General features: G+C 48.7%; 1 long non-coding RNA gene across 4 annotated transcripts in view; it reads right to left on the bottom strand.

Annotated features, from left to right (window-relative positions):
* LOC116947949 (uncharacterized) overlaps window positions 1-16,782 on the bottom strand; it is a 119,828-nt gene that overhangs the window by 18,435 nt on the left and 84,611 nt on the right. For all 4 annotated transcript variants that reach the window (XR_012945717.1, XR_012945716.1, XR_004403741.2 and 1 more), the window contains exon 5: window positions 5,440-5,561. This is a non-coding gene — a long non-coding RNA (uncharacterized LOC116947949). The remainder of the gene's footprint in view (window positions 1-5,439; window positions 5,562-16,782) is intronic.

The following is a 16,782-nucleotide window of genomic DNA, read 5'->3' on the forward strand; positions in this document are numbered from 1 at the left end:
GTGGTGGTGAGTTACATGTGTTCATTGTGGTGGTGGTGAGTTACATGTGTTCATTGTGGTAGTTAGTTACATGTGTTCCTTGTGGTGGTGAGTTACATGTGTTCCTTGTGGTGGTGGTGAGTTACATGTGTTCATTGTGGTGGTGGTGAGTTACATGTGTTCATTGTGGTAGTGAGTTACATGTGTTCCTTGTGGTGGTGGTGGTGGTGAGTTACATGTGTTCATTGTGGTGCTAGTGAGTTACATGTGTTCCTTGTGGTGGTGAGTTACATGTGTTCCTTGTGATAGTGGTGAGTTACATGTGTTCATTGTGGTGGTGAGTTACATGTGTTCCTTGTGGTGGTGGTGAGTTACATGTGTTCCTTGTGGTGGTGAGTTACATGTGTTCATTGTGGTGGTGAGTTACATGTGTTCCTTGTGGTGGTGGTGAGTTACATGTGTTCATTGTGTTGGTGGTGGTGGTGGTGAGTTACATGTGTTCATTGTGGTGGTGAGTTATATGTGTTCCTTGTGGTGGTGGTGAGTTACATGTGTTCATTGTGGTGGTGGTGAGTTACATGTGTTCCTTGTGGTGGTGGTGAGTTACATGTGTTCCTTGTGGTGGTGGTGAGTTACATGTGTTCCTTGTGGTGGTGGTGAGTTACATGTGTTCATTGTGGTGGTGGTGAGTTACATGTGTTCATTGTGGTGGTGAGTTACATGTGTTCCTTGTGGTGGTGAGTTACATGTGTTCCTTGTGGTGGTGAGTTACATGTGTTCATTGTGGTGGTGGTGAGTTACATGTGTTCATTGTGGTGGTGGTGAGTTGCATGTGTTCATTGTGGTGGTGAGTTATATGTGTTCATTGTGGTGGTGGTGAGTTACATGTGTTCCTTGTGGTGGTGGTGAGTTACACATCTTCATTGTGGTAGGGAGTTACATGTGTTCATTGTGGTAGTGAGTTACATGTGTTCCTTGTGGTGGTGGTGAGTTACATGTGTTCCTTGTGGTGGTGGTGAGTTACATGTGTTCATTGTGGTGGTGAGTTACATGTGTTCATTTTGGTGGTGAGTTACATGTGTTCATTGTGGTGGTGGTGAGTTACATGTGTTCCTTGCGGTGGTGGTGAGTTACATGTGTTCATTGTGGTGGTGAGTTACATGTGTTCCTTGTGGGGGTGGTGAGTTACATGTGTTCGTTGCGGTGGTGAGTTACATGTGTTACTTGTGGTGGTGAGTTACATGTGTTCCTTGTGGTGGTGGTGAGTTACATGTGTTCATTGTGGTGGTGAGTTACATGTGTTCATTGTGGTGGTGGTAAGTTACATGTGATTCTTCTGGTGGTGGTGAGTTACATGTGTTCATTGTGGTGGTGGTGGTGTTGAGTTACATGTGTTCCTTGTGGTGGTGAGTTACATGTGTTCCTTGTGGTGGTGGTGAGTTACATGTGTTCCTTGTGGTGGTGAGTTACATGTGTTCCTTGTGGTAGTGAGTTACATGTGTTCATTGTGGTGGTGGTGAGTTACATGTGTTCATTGTGGTAGTGAGTTACATGTGTTCCTTGTGGTGGTGGTGAGTTACATGTGTTCATTGTGGTAGTGAGTTACATGTGTTCCTTGTGGTGGTGAGTTGCATGTGTTTCTTGTGGTGGTGGTGAGTTACATGTGTTCATTGTGGTGGTGGTGAGTTACATGTGTTCATTGTGGTGGTGAGTTACATGTGTTCCTTGTGGTGGTGGTGAGTTACATGTGTTCCTTGTGGTGGTGGTGAGTTACATGTGTTCATTGTGGTAGTGAGTTACATGTGTTCATTGTGGTGGTGGTGGTGAGTTACATGTGTTCATTGTGGTGATGAGTTGCATGTGTTCCTTGTGGTGGTGGTGAGTTACATGTGTTCATTGTGGTGGTGGTGAGTTACATGTGTTCTTTGTGGTGGTGAGTTACATGTGTTCATTGTGGTGGTGAGTTACATGTGTTCTTTGTGGTGGTGGCTAGTTACATGTGTTCCTTGTGGTGGTGGTAGTGAGTTACATGTGTTCATTGTGGTGGTGGTGGTGAGTTACATGTGTTCCTTGTGGTGGTGGTGAGTTACATGTGTTCCTTGTGGTGGTGGTGAGTTAAATGTGTTCCTTGTGGTGGTGGTGAGTTACATGTGTTCCTTGTGGTGGTGAGTTACATGTGTTACTTGTGGTGGTGAGTTACATGTGTTCCTTGTGGTGGTGGTGAGTTACATGTGTTCATTGTGGTGGTGAGTTACATGTGTTCATTGTGGTGGTGGTAAGTTACATGTGATTCTTCTGGTGGTGGTGAGTTACATGTGTTCATTGTGGTGGTGGTGGTGAGTTACATGTGTTCCTTGTGGTGGTGGTGGTGAGTTACATGTGTTCCTTGTGGTGGTGGTGAGTTACATGTGTTCCTTGTGGTGGTGAGTTACATGTGTTCCTTGTGGTGGTGAGTTACATGTGTTCCTTGTGGTAGTGAGTTACATGTGTTCATTGTGGTGGTGGTGAGTTACATGTGTTCATTGTGGTAGTGAGTTACATGTGTTCCTTGTGGTGGTGGTGAGTTACATGTGTTCATTGTGGTGGTGAGTTACATGTGTTCCTTGTGGTGGTGGTGAGTTACATGTGTTCATTGTGGTGGTGGTGAGTTACATGTGTTCATTGTGGTAGTTAGTTACATGTGTTCCTTGTGGTGGTGAGTTACATGTGTTCCTTGTGGTGGTGGTGAGTTACATGTGTTCATTGTGGTGGTGGTGAGTTACATGTGTTCATTGTGGTAGTGAGTTACATGTGTTCCTTGTGGTGGTGGTGGTGGTGAGTTACATGTGTTCATTGTGGTGCTAGTGAGTTACATGTGTTCCTTGTGGTGGTGAGTTACATGTGTTCCTTGTGATAGTGGTGAGTTACATGTGTTCATTGTGGTGGTGAGTTACATGTGTTCCTTGTGGTGGTGGTGAGTTACATGTGTTCCTTGTGGTGGTGAGTTACATGTGTTCATTGTGGTGGTGAGTTACATGTGTTCCTTGTGGTGGTGGTGAGTTACATGTGTTCATTGTGTTGGTGGTGGTGGTGGTGAGTTACATGTGTTCATTGTGGTGGTGAGTTATATGTGTTCCTTGTGGTGGTGGTGAGTTACATGTGTTCATTGTGGTGGTGGTGAGTTACATGTGTTCCTTGTGGTGGTGGTGAGTTACATGTGTTCCTTGTGGTGGTGGTGAGTTACATGTGTTCCTTGTGGTGGTGGTGAGTTACATGTGTTCATTGTGGTGGTGGTGAGTTACATGTGTTCCTTGTGGTGGTAGTGAGTTACATGTGTTCCTTGTGGTGGTGGTGAGTTACATGTGTTCATTGTGGTAGTGAGTTACATGTGTTCATTGTGGTGGTGGTGAGTTACATGTGTTCATTGTGGTAGTGAGTTACATGTGTTCCTTGTGGAGGTGGTGAGTTACATGTGTTCATTGTGGTGGTGGTGAGTTACATGTGTTCATTGTGGTGGTGGTGAGTTACATGTGTTCCTTGTGGTGGTGATGAGTTACATGTGTTCCTTGTGGTGGTGGTGAGTTACATGTGTTCCTTGTGGTGGTAGTGAGTTACATGTGTTCATTGTGGTGGTGGTGAGTTACATGTGTTTATTGTGGTGGTGAGTTACATGTGTTCCTTGTGGTGGTGAGTTACATGTGTTCCTTGTGGTGGTAGTGGTGAGTTACATGTGTTCATTGTGGTGGTGGTGAGTTACATGTGTTCCTTGTGGTGGTGAGTTACATGTGTTCCTTGTGGTGGTGGTGAGTTACATGTGTTCCTTGTGGTGGTGGTGGTGAGTTACATGTGTTCCTTGTGGTGGTGAGTTACATGTGTTCATTGTGGTGGTGGTGAGTTACATGTGTTCCTTGTGGTGGTGAGTTACATGTGTTCATTGTGGTGGTGGTGAGTTACATGTGTTCATTGTGGTGGTGAGTTACATGTGTTCCTTGTGGTGGTGAGTTACATGTGTTCCATGTGGTGGTGGTGAGTTACATGTGTTCCTTGTGGTGGTGGTGAGTTACATGTGTTCCTTGTGGTAGTGAGTTACATGTGTTCCTTGTGGTGGTGGTGAGTTACATGTGTTCCTTGTGGTGGTGGTGAATTACATGTGTTCCTTGTGGTGGTGAGTTACATGTGTTCCTTGTGATGGTGGTGAGTTACATGTGTTCATTGTGGTGGTGGTGAGTTACATGTGTTCATTGTGGTGGTGAGTTACATGTGTTCCTTGTGGTGCTAGTGAGTTACATGTGTTCCTTGTGGTGGTGGTGAGTTACATGTGTTCATTGTGGTGGTGGTGAGTTAAATGTGTTCATTGTGGTGCTAGTGAGTTACATGTGTTCCTTGTGGTGCTAGTGAGTTACATGTGTTCCTTGTGGTGGTGGTGAGTTACATGTGTTCCTTGTGGTGGTGGTGAGTTACATGTTTTTCTTGTGGTGGTGGTGAGTTACATGTGTTCCTTGTGGTGGTGGTGAGTTACATGTGTTCATTGTGGTGGTGGTGAGTTACATATGTTCCTTGTGGTGGTGGTGAGTTACATGTGTTCATTGTGGTGGTGGTGAGTTGCATGTGTTCATTGTGGTGGTGGTGAGTTACATGTGTTCATTGTGGTGGTAGTGAGTTGCATGTGTTCCTTGTGGTGGTGAGTTACATGTGTTCCTTTTGGTGGTGGTGAGTTGCATGTGTTCATTGTGGTGGTGGTGAGTTACATGTGTTCCTTGTGGTGGTGAGTTACATGTGTTCATTGTGGTGGTGGTGAGTTACATGTGTTCATTGTGGTGGTGGTGAGTTACATGTGTTCCTTGTGGTGGTGGTGAGTTACATGTGTTCATTGTGGTGGTGGTGAGTTACATGTGTTCCTTGTGGTGGTGGTGAGTTACATGTGTTCCTTGTGGTGGTGAGTTACATGTGTTCCTTGTGGTGGTAGTGAGTTACATGTGTTCATTGTGTTGGTGGTGAGTTACATGTGTTCCTTGTGGTGGTGGTGAGTTACATGTGTTCCTTGTGGTGGTGAGTTACATATGTTCCTTGTGGTGGTGGTGAGTTACATGTGTTCATTGTGGTGGTGGTGAGTTACATGTGTTCATTGTGGTGGTGGTGAGTTACATGTGTTCATTGTGGTGGTAGTGAGTTGCATGTGTTCCTTGTGGTGGTGAGTTACATGTGTTCCTTGTGGTGGTGGTGAGTTACATGTGTTCATTGTGGTGGTGGTGAGTTACATGTGTTCCTTGTGGTAGTGAGTTACATGTGTTCCTTGTGGTGGTGAGTTACATGTGTTCCCTGTGGTGGTGGTGAGTTTCACGTGTTCCTTGTGGTGGTGGTGAGTTACACGTGTTCCTTGTGGTGGTGGTGAGTTACATATGCTCATTGTGGTGGTGGTGAGTTACAAGTGTTCTTTGTTGCGGTGTGAACATGAATGAGTTCCTCGTCGTTGTGGAATACCTTCGCATGTGGAAAGCAGAGCTGGCCTCAGGGGTTGCCAGCCAAAGGCGACTGAGACCGCCCAGGGTAGGAAGCTGCGATGGGCATCCACGGCGTGCGAATGGCAGCGGGTCGGGGTGGCACTAGGAGAGAAATGCAGAGAAATGTCAAAAGACGCACGGACAAACGCATGGAAGCAGAGACATTTTGAGACGCGGACAGAGGGAAACACAGAGACGCACTCCAAGGAACGTGGACAGAGTATAGAGGCAGAAAGACAGAGAGAAAAAGTCGAAATAAACGCGGAGAGGCGGCGAAATACAGCGGCAGATGCAGAGAAGCCTGTAGAGAACAGCTGCGGAAAAATAGAGAAACGTCGAGAAGAGACAGACAGAGAGGTGAACAGAGGCACAGAGATTTGACCCAGCGAGACTAAACCCACTTCGACCACCGCTGCTGGAGGCCTCTCAGGGTGGCAACATTCATTTGCTCCCCCCCCCCCCCCAGGGCTGGCATGCATGTTGTGCAGCAAGAGCGGTCGCGGTGACGCTCTCCAAATAGGTTCACGGCATTAGTAAATACGCTAATTGCGGAGCGTGCGCGCGCGCGTGTGAATCACGCTAATTGCTGTTCCGGCACGTGACACTCGCTTGGACGCGTCCAGGTCCATCGCGCGGTAGGCAATGGGCTCGGCGCTTCGCGGTGCCGCAGTGCTTCGTTGTCCTGCGCTGCGAGCCTGGCGCCGCCGAGGTTCGATTCCAGACCGTGGGCCAACGTCGGTGGCGAGCGATGTCTGAACCGGTCCTGGGTCACCCTGCACCCGGTCCCCACCCCCCTCTCTTCAGTCATCGGCACCCCGCGACACGGCACGGGAAGGGAGACCTTCATCCAGCAGTGGATTGACAACGGCGGGGGTGAGAGTTACCATGTCAATTGGAACCTGACGTCCATGAAGAGTGACGATCTACGAAAGTCCTGGAGACAGTGGTGGCAGTACCGCGTTCCTGTGGTGGAGGCGAATACGTCCTAGGCCAACCACTGTTGACTCCCCCACAGAGGTACTCACTTTATCGACCCCGGAGGGAAGGATGATGGGTCGGGTCAACCCCCATCGGCAACCAGGATTTAAACTCGCGACCTTCCGATTGCGAGCCACTCGCTATGCCGCTGAGCCGGATTCATCGTCGTCTGCCATGGCCAATTCACTGCCGGGATGACGGGCCATGCTGAACCATCATTTTATCGACCCCGGAGCGATTGATGATGGGCTGAGTATATCCCCCCCCCGGCGAGGAATTTGAACTCGCAGCCTCGCGATAAAATTGACCAAAGGTAGGCGGTGAGAATTCCCGTGCCAAATGAAGACGTCGCGTCGTTACACTGATGTAAGAATAACAAAAAAAAAATCAAATCACTTTTTTTTTTTTTACAAAATCTCGCAAATTCGTTCCGTGAGCCCGAGGGTTACGGACTGCGCCCGGCGAGTGCGATGAGATTCCGTGCACGGGGAACCGCGAGCTCCTCGGCTTCGCCCGCTGCGTGCAGGGCCACGGCGCGAACGGACTCGTCCCGGGGAAAGTTGCATCGCAGATTCATGCCCGCGGGCTGCCGCTTTGTCCCCGACGGAGCTGCGGCGAAACGTGACGACGCCGCGCACCACGAACTCCGCGTTGGCAAATTCCCATTCGTTTTGACCGTTCGCTTTACCGTTGGGAGCGTTCTAGGCCTCGGCAAGGTAAGGTAAAAGGTAAAAACAACGAGCCTACCTTTACCCTACCATTTACCCTTACCCCATACAAATTACCCGATCACAGGGTAATTACTGGGGCACTACTACACATGAAAAAAGGTTTGTAACAGGTAAATGCTAGGTAGAGCGCTTTATTCATATAGAAAACTCTCAATGATTCCAATTTTAAATGGAGGCCACGGACTGTGCCACGGAGCTTTTAGCGAGCGGTAAACAAGGTATGTACCTATTCTTGGTTCTTTCGGTAAAGTCACGTAGAAGGGAAACAATAACATAATATAAAAAACCGCCACTTTTTTCAAATTTTCTTGCTGTGGTTTACACACCTGATGATGATTGCCTGTGTTGCAGTCGAAACGTCGTGAGAATTTTATTGTTTTATATTTTTATGATTTCATTGTTTCCCTTCTACGTGGTGACTTTACCAAAAGAACCAAGAATATGAATCCCTGCAGTCACGAAAGCTTTAAATCAAAATTTAAGGTATTTACCGGGTAATGCTTCGCGCTGCCTTTACCCTACCATTTACCTTACCCCTTGGCATGGCGACACCTTCACCCTTTTACCCGAGGCCAAGCGCGTTCCTTAAAACTTCAGTCGGGATATTTTAGTTTTCACGAGGAAATGCCGCGTTGGCGAATTTTTTGCGGTTCCTGCGGGTTTCCCGTCGCTGTGATGCCCCTGCATTTATACGGAACCCCAAGAAGAGTATTAAAGGGTGCCGTAGTCCTGGCTCTGTGAGTCTGGGGCATTCACATTGAACCCTGGGAGTCCTAAGGGCGTCTTAATCTGGTTTGGTGAGACTCAGGCAATAACATTAGCCACTAAGAATCGTGAAAGTGCCTTTGGCTCTTTGAGCTTTGAGAAATGTCACTTAGACCTCCAGGAATTCTAAAAGGTGTCCGAGCCTGTCTCTGTTTTGTTTGCATTAGTTGGTGTGTGCGTGTGTGTATATATATATAAACATTGACGGATGCTCGATGCTTATTTTGTAATAGTGTATTTATTTGTGTGTTTTCTTTGTACGGTAATCGGTTGCTGTTGTTGTTGTTTTCGTTTCGCATTTTAAACCACTTTGTATGCACTTTGAGATGTAATGGCCTGAAGCATGTAAACAATTATTAAAGGCTATTGCTGCTGCAGATGACGATGCCTACTGTGTGCGTGGTGACTGTGCGTATGCATGTGTGCGGACTTCTTTCACACCGTACGTCGCCAACCCGCGCTGATGGTTTACAAGACGTGAACACGAAACAATAGATGTGCGAGCGTCACGACAGCAAAGTCGCACGTTTGGACTTCACGACATCAGCGATTGCTGTCGACATGACGACAAATGTAACTTTTGCATTTCCTTTCCTGTGCCACACATTCACCGTAACTTTATCCAATGATTATGTAGCGGTAATAATAATAATTATAACGCAAAACATAATTAGGGCTCACCTTTAGTAAGGCAGAACATTTGTTACCGTGCACGAATGCGCGCTGATCACACACACACATCAATCTATTTGTAACAACAACAACTGTTTCAAGTCTGGAGCAGGCTCAAGGGGTGGATACCGAACATCTGCCGGCAGTAACCGGGTCCGCGTCTTCCCGCCGGCCACTCCGGTGAAACTGCGCCGGCCTCATCGCCGCACGCGAGGCTTTTACTCGTTCCTTTCGTCTGTTGCTTTTCTTTTTTGTTCTGTTTATTATTGCTGTTGTTGTTGTAACTTTCTCACCCGCCCCTTACTGGACATCTGCGAAAGAGAGCTTCGTGGCTTCATTCGGATTCCTCCAGGATAAACAACGATTCTGATAAGAGGTTGACCCGCGGGTTGCAGGAGCAGCAGCAGGAGCAGCAGCAGGAGCAGCAGCAGGAGCAGCAGCAGGAGCAGCAGCAGCAGTAGCAGCAGATCACCCCGTGATACGGATCTTAGGCGGCGTCGATTGCGGTCCGCTGAGGCTGTTTTACGCACCGTATATGACGAGACGGACGATAGCGGGGGCACTCCTAAAATGGCAAACACCGTTATCGCCAGCTCGCACGTATTTTTCCCTGCCGTGCCCCGATGTAGTGCGTCCGAGCTGCTTCCACGGTGACCAAAGTGTTGCTTTGCCGGCTCGTTTAAAAATAGCGGTAGTCGTCGCGTGGGACCGTGTGAAATGCAGTCGAAGGCCCTGTTGCCGGTATCGAACCTCTAAGGGGTGGGTTTATTGTCTGTGTTGAAATTCTTTCGCACCGTACGCAGTCAGCCGTGCTAATCGGAGGTTTGCGGGCGAAGGGCAAAACAACATTGCGAGTGGACGAACGACTTTCCCCACGGCCGCCCCTCACATCGCTCACTGCCGATCGCGGTTCTTTCGCCACCTCCGTCGAGGAGGACAAATCTATAAACTATACATTTTTATTTTTCCAAGTGAGGCCCACCGAGCTATATAGCTTTTTTTTTCTTTTTTCAGAAGTGACCTGGCCACAAATGATAGCCCAACGAAGTGGCTTATCATCATGTGGAAATTTATAGCAGGCACATACTTGAAACGTGTGATGTTGATTCTATATGTGGAGGGAGACAGAATATGGAAACTCCTAATATACAGGCATCAGAGTTGAACCCACGATCTCATATATACCAGGCGAGGTAATTAACATCTAAAAGCCCCGTCAACACCTCGGCTTCCGAATTTGATTGCTTGAAAGTAATTTTCACACATCCCTATCAGCCGCAAGGCCTTCTGGTATGTTACGGACGCGTTTCGTCCGCTTGTTAATTGTTTAACTTGTATTCTCCGCAATGGCGCTAATGATTATTTAGTGTCGTGTATTGTGTAGCTTTGTGTCGAATAAGGACCCTTATAAATAGTTCACAAGCATTGATTCAAGCAAGCCTGATTGTGCTGATGAGACACTGAATGTCAAAACCGGTCTAGAGTTTGGTTGTGTTGAACCAATGCTACTAAAATTACGCACTCCCAGAAGGCCGTGTGGCTGATGCGATGTGTTAAACAGACTTTTTATTCATCACATTTAGGGACTGATAATGTGAAGGAACATATTGTCTGCTTGTTTTATTTGTCAAAAGGTTGACTCTGTCTTCACTTGAAGCAACCTGTCGCTCCCAAATGCTCGCGACCAGTTGCAGAGGCGTCAGCAAATAAGCGATTTGGTCAGTTGCATGCAACCAAATTGCATGCAACCGATCACGCAAGTGCAGGGACCCTCCTTAAGAGAATCGGGGCTGTGGTTCTGCACGGCAGAGGAGATGAGACTGTGTCGAACCGACTTCCACCCTCAGCTGGAAGTGGCGACGGCTGCGTTTGCGGTAGATCAAGTGCTGAATTATTTGCTTAATTTCCCTCTAATCAGATTTCCCTAATGGGTGTAAAGAATCAATTCGCAGCCACAGATAGTATCGTGCGAGGGATCCTTAGGAATGCCTCCGCGTGAATAAACAGTCTGTAATGAGATCAGATTAGCAAGGCAGAAGGGGGTTGGAATAAGAATATAGGGCTTTTCACTATCATCTTGCGGCCGTGTTTATTTACACTCCCAGCGAGGGAAGGGAAGACACGGCTTGGTTTGGCTTCCCCGCATTGGACTCTATGTGGTCCGTTGGTTTGAAGTGAGCGTGGGGCTCGGTGGTGGTGGTGGTGGGGGGGGCTCTGTGCCTGAACTCTCCCTCTCTCCACCAGGCGCTGCTACCCTGAGCCTGCCCCCCACTCTCCGTTTGTCTCTCGCTGTGAGCCTCCACACTCCCAACAGCAGGGGGGGGTGGGGTGGGGGGGGGTAGTTTCGTGTGGCTTTGTTGTGGAAATAGCCGCCCGGCCTGGCCTGGCCTGGCCTCGCCTGCGGATCGCGGAGGTGCGACGCGGTGGGGTTTAATTTCTCACCGCATATCTTTTCCCCGGGGTCGCTGATAATGCTCTGGAGTGCGTGGTACTCGACTGGTAGCCACAGCCCGTACCCGTAGCGAGAGCGGTATGGTGGATGCGGTGTGCCGAGTGCGGAAATCATTTAAAGTGTCCCTGATAGAACAAAGTAGGTGGCATGTGACAAGCATTCACAGTCAAACATAGCGAGGAGTATACTGGATGTGGTGTGCTGGGAGGATAATTATTTTCTGGGTCGCAGACCTGGACTGACCTGGCTGAATGTCGGCTCTGCGTGTGCCGATGCATCAATACCACGGTTAATGTTGACTCTCGCTCATTGCACGTGCGCTAACCACTACACTACCGCTCCCCATTCAGCATTTCTACCACAAAATCTTGCAAGAAAGGTAACCAACGTTCATGTGCGGACAATTCAGTCTAAGTTCTTCACGTTATTTTATTCCCACACTTTATATTGAAACACAACAAAACAAGACACTGGGCTAAACGACGAATACAATTTTAGATATTCGATGAGATTCAATTGATAGAGTCCCAGGAAGAGCATGCATTTTTCTCTTTACATGTGCCAATGTCACCACACCTTCCCCCCGCCACTCAGGCATTATTCGCGTTCGCCTGATGGATGATTGGCCTGGGCAAAGGCCATGTTTGGATACCATCGGGTGGTGGAAAAAATTGAAGGCAAGTTTAAGGGCTTCATGCGGCGCTCAGACACTCAACTGTGCCGCGCGCTTCATCCTCAGGGCGCAAAAAAAACCAAAACGAGGCTCGCGAAACTCCGACGAGCCGCAGAAGAGGAGCTAAAAAGCCGCGCTCACGCTCGGCAGAACAAGAGCAAGTGTATTTTTATATCTGGCACGCCACGTATCATACCACGCATCATACCCGTGACACTACTCAGACCTTTTTTTGCGCTCTGCTCTGGCCTTTCTTCCCGTTGTTCGGGCCCACGCCGCGATTTTTTCCGTGTCCTTTTGACTGTTCTGTTCAGTGGGGGTTATCCGCCGGGCAGTTTTTTTTTTGTTTTCCACGGGCACGTCCGCGGTAACAGCCTTGATTGATTTTTCGGAATGCGCCGAGCGCCTCTCTGGCCATTCATCAATAGGGCCCCCCCCCTCTCTCCTTTTTAGCCCGGGATCCTCCGCCTGACAAAATGGGAAGATTGAAAGTCGCTTGTTTTCTTTGGCCCTTTTGGAGTTCATTGGCATGTTCATAATCGGAAAGCTTTTACCTCCTGAAAGCTTTTGCATCAACATGCAAATTACGGGTGAAATGGAATAGGACGTCGACTGGAAAGCCCCAACATCTGTCATGCACATGTCTGCCGAAAAGAGGGGGTGACGCCAGGGTCGTAGTTGAGGAACCGAAATTCTGGCCAAATGATTCCAAGTCACAGCATCTGTGGGCCCCCCCCCTCCCCCCACTTGTTTAAACTAGAATCTGGCTGGCCTGTAAAGTGGGCTCGAGCTGATGGAGGCGCAGAGATCACCAAAGGAAACGTGTTGGATGTTTGACGTTCTGCCTCTTTTTTTGGCACGGCGGGCGCACGAGGAGTCGGGGAATTTGTTATCGTTAGAAAAATGTCCGGGTAAGTTGATTTATTTGCTCTTAAAAAAAGCAGGGGGAAATTGCAACGAGCACGGAGCTGCTGCCAATGAAAGCTTCCCATAAAAACACTCAAATTATTTGACCGAACAATTAAGTTGATCAATTTTACAAAGGGAACTGTTTTGCCGAAACACCTGGAATCTCAACGGTTACCGCAAGAACAACCCATTGCTCTCCGCCACCTTCCCCCCCCCCCCCTCATTCCAATTTTACTCGTGCTTTTTAAACAAATCCGAGAGAAATGTTCAAATCCCAATCGTGTTTTGGTACGATGCTTGCATATCGCTCGGAGGAGGAAACAATAAAACCGTTATCGCTACAATAACCGTAATTTATTCCTTTGTTAATCGTTTGTTGGACGTAGGCCTTCTCACGTTGTGTCGGCCCATGGCGTACTTCACCACGCTCTGGTCACTGTGGGGTTGGTAAATTGATATGAGTGGGACCCGGCAGCAGTTCGGATGTCGCTCACCAACTTATGGTAGCCGTGGCCAGGAATGAAACTTGGGTTCATCACGCACGTGTCATTGTATGCGTGTGTGAAATATGTTTTGTCACTCTCTCTCGCTACACTTATTTCCCCGTTTAAAGCATTGCATGCTAGTGTACAATTAAGAAACATTTCAAATTTATTATTATTATTACTTCTTCCCGGAATGCGTTTCTGCGGATGACATTTGCAGGGGTTGTACAGAAAGATTCGCACGGATTTTTTTTTTCTACGGCGTTTCATTCGGCTGCTCTTGTTTCTGTCGATGTTATTGGCCTGATTGCGACGTTGAAAACGTGCCGCGATTTGAATTTATCGCACGCGCGAGCACGGGGACTGAAAGCGCCCCTTGTCCCGAGTTCCACGAAAGAATCAAAAGTGTCCCGCGGAACATTGCAGCCTGATGAACCGCAATCTTAAAAAAAAAGTTAAGAGTTCCTTCCGTCTCCGCATGAGAACGGGACGCTGTTCTAATCCGGTCGTGACCCCCCCCCCCCCTTCCCTAGTGGCCCAGTGGAGTGTGCAAAGCCACGAAATAATCAATAATAAGTGAAAATTCATGAAACGTCGGAGCGACGTGAATACGAGCACGGTCGGCTACGTACGGTGTGAAAGAAGTTCAACATACATACGTACGTGGCAGAAGCGGCTTGGGCAGTGTGTAGTTATTTTTTTTTTATATACTACTAAAAGCTACTTCAAGGGTTTTTTGTTTGTCATTTTGGGCGTTGGTCGTGCGGGCCTGGAATTTATATTTCGGGGGTAATTTTTTTTTATTCTTCTGACGGCTGATTGGCGAGCTTTTGCAGGCATGGTGTTAATTAAACCATACGGCATGCTGTTCGCTCTGTCACATCCACTGACAATAAAAAAATATATTCGCCCCGCTTCCCTCCAGCAGGCATTTAAATCTCCTAGCAATTATATTCCTACTCCAGACAAATGTCACATGGCAGGCAGTGGCGCGAAAACACTCATATTCCTGCTCTCTTGTGGTTTAAGTGAGAAATAATTTCAATATTCAACTGCTCGCCACAAAGCTGATGATCATTCAAAAATGTGTTTCAACTGCCCTCTGATACTCAAGTTCACAGCGTTATTATTTTTCTCAGGCATGATCCCCCCAATTGTCCTCCCTCGCACAAGTCCCAGATGCCCGTTTTTAATAAAACCTGTTTGGTTTTTCAGTGAAATTTGCTGGATTTTATAATATGAACGCGAGCAGCCGTGGCCTTAGTGGCACAAAACAATTCACTCCGCTCAGAATTGCGTATTTACGTGTTTTTTTTTCTTCTTCGGGAGCAGCTATCTGTGATGTGCAGACTCCTCAACGCGAAACATTTGGCTCACACTTTGAGGTGACAATGGATGATAACAGTCTTTAACGTGCTAATAAGCAGTAATTTTAACACTAATTAACCTATTAGGTTAATGTAAATGCTTCAAACGGAAACTGTAACTGGGTTCGTGCCATCTCATAACAACGTAAACAGCGCGGAGAGGCAGTCGTTGCTGCGAGGCCTCCCAGACGATCTGCGACTTCATCCACACCAGGGCGCGATTGTTCCGCCGGTCGCAGCCGCCCCTCCGCGTTTTGTTTTTTTTGCATCATCGCCGCCACCGCCGCCAGCACCGCATATTGCCTTTCGCCGCAGCTGAAACGCCGAAAAGGTCACAAGATGAAAGCCGGGCTATATAAGAGCAACAACAACAAAAAAACGGGCCCGTTTGTTTTTAGCGTTTGTGCCGGTGGTTGCGGCGGTCTGCGTGCCATCGACGACGGCAGGGAAGGGTTTATTTTGGATCGGCCTCAGATGTTGACCCCGTAGTTGCAGCCGCGGCATCCACCCCGCGTGACCCCCCGCCCGGCCACGGCGCTTGACCCCGCGTGGGGCAACGGCCAAGGCCCCGGGGGTCAACAACTCTGGCTCGTGTCGAGACACCTTTGGCCGCTCCCCGGGGGGAGGGATGGGGAACAAAACCCGGAATGAAAGAAGAAAGTCGGCGCCAAAATAACGCGCCGCGTCCACACGAACCATGCGGCCCACCGGCTTGCTCTTTGCGGGAATCGGTAGTGGGCCGGGTCGGCAACCCTTTATTTTACCGGGGAGATTAAATAAACCCCCGTTGAGACATACGCAACACCTTTTGGCAAGGACGACCCGGGTGGTAAAGTGGCGGCACAAAAAACAACGTGCGGGAACCGTGGGAAGGGGACACGAAACCGCGCTTTTCGTCAAACTCTCGATCGACACGCGGCGCGCACCCGCGGTAAACTCGCCGCTGGTGCCCGCCAGGAAATGCGTGGTTCAAATCGCACGCTTGTTAAATTTAAATGCGCGCAACATGGAAGCCTGGGTTTTTCATGTTTTTTTGTCGTCGGCGTCGGCGACATCTTTTTGGGGCGAGTACGCCTCCGCTAAGCCTCCTGCGAAGACAAACAAAAAAAAACACGTGGAGGCTGCAGAGCGATACGTCCTCTCCGACGCCGTGGGAATTTTAGATAACTGGTTATTACCGTGTTGGTGATCGAGACGTTCGCTGCGTGTGTTTTGGGCTTGCGCGCGCGGCTAAAAGGAGAGAAGTGCACAGCTGTTTCGCCGTCTCTCGACTACGGACGCGGATTCGTGTCGCTCTGATCACCTCCGATCAGCGGGGTTGGCTACGTACGGTGCGATTAAAAGTCCAGCATTACATGCGCACACTGAACGTGAGGGTGAACAACAAGAGAAATCACGTATACCTTTTCAAAAAGATTTCAAAGACAGTTGTGGCTTTTGAGGACAATGAATTAAAGGTGTGGCGGGATTTGGGATATGTCCACGTGGACACATCCGGCCATGTAACTCTTGCAACGTGGACTTATTGCACATATGAACAATACTTTGAAGAACACGTAATGGGACTTCTTGAGTGTGTATCCCAGCCAGGAGGCTTAGCGGTAGTGCGAGTTGCTCGCAATCGGGAGGTTTCGGCGTTCGAATCCTGGCTGGAGGAAGTCAACAGTGGGTGTGCTTGTGGAGAGTACTCGCCCCTGTCGTAGGAATACGGAATTTCCACCGCCGGGCTCAGGGCTGTAAACAGGCGATGAACACCAATGCCGCATTGCTCAACCACTGTGGCTTTTAAGAAATCGTTGCGTCGACTAACAAGATTTCGGTGGTCGCGTGCGCGCGCGTCATGGATAGAGTACTTCACACGCGTGTTACATGAATGTTTCCGGGGGCAGCTGAAAAGGAACATAAACAGTTTGGTACAATATTGGCAAAATGAATCCCCCTTCGCGGTATTGTTCTACTTTGAAGGCTCGTGGGGGGATTCGCTAATTTTACATTCTCAAGCGAGGGTCTCCAGGGTACCCGTGCATATGGCGATCTGGGATAGAAGGACTTCCTCAGCCACTCGGAGAACGAGGAGGAGGAAGAGCAGGAGGCAGTCGCTCTCACGCGCTGGCCCTCCCTGCTCACTTGACTTCCCTCCGGGGACTTAATTTGTGGCTGGCTGCTGAGACTGGCCGACCCAGAGGCAGCTGAAAGTGGCTACAGTCGCTCTTTGCGGTGTTATATACACACAGGCGCGTGGCAACACCGCCGCGCGCGTCACCTGATCACCTGCGATCGCTGTTGTCGGG

This window comes from Petromyzon marinus, chromosome 31 (genome assembly GCF_048934315.1).
Source record: "Petromyzon marinus isolate PM22_M1 ecotype Great Lakes invasive population chromosome 31, UKy_Petmar_22M1.pri1.0, whole genome shotgun sequence".
Lineage (NCBI taxonomy): Eukaryota > Metazoa > Chordata > Hyperoartia > Petromyzontiformes > Petromyzontidae > Petromyzon > Petromyzon marinus.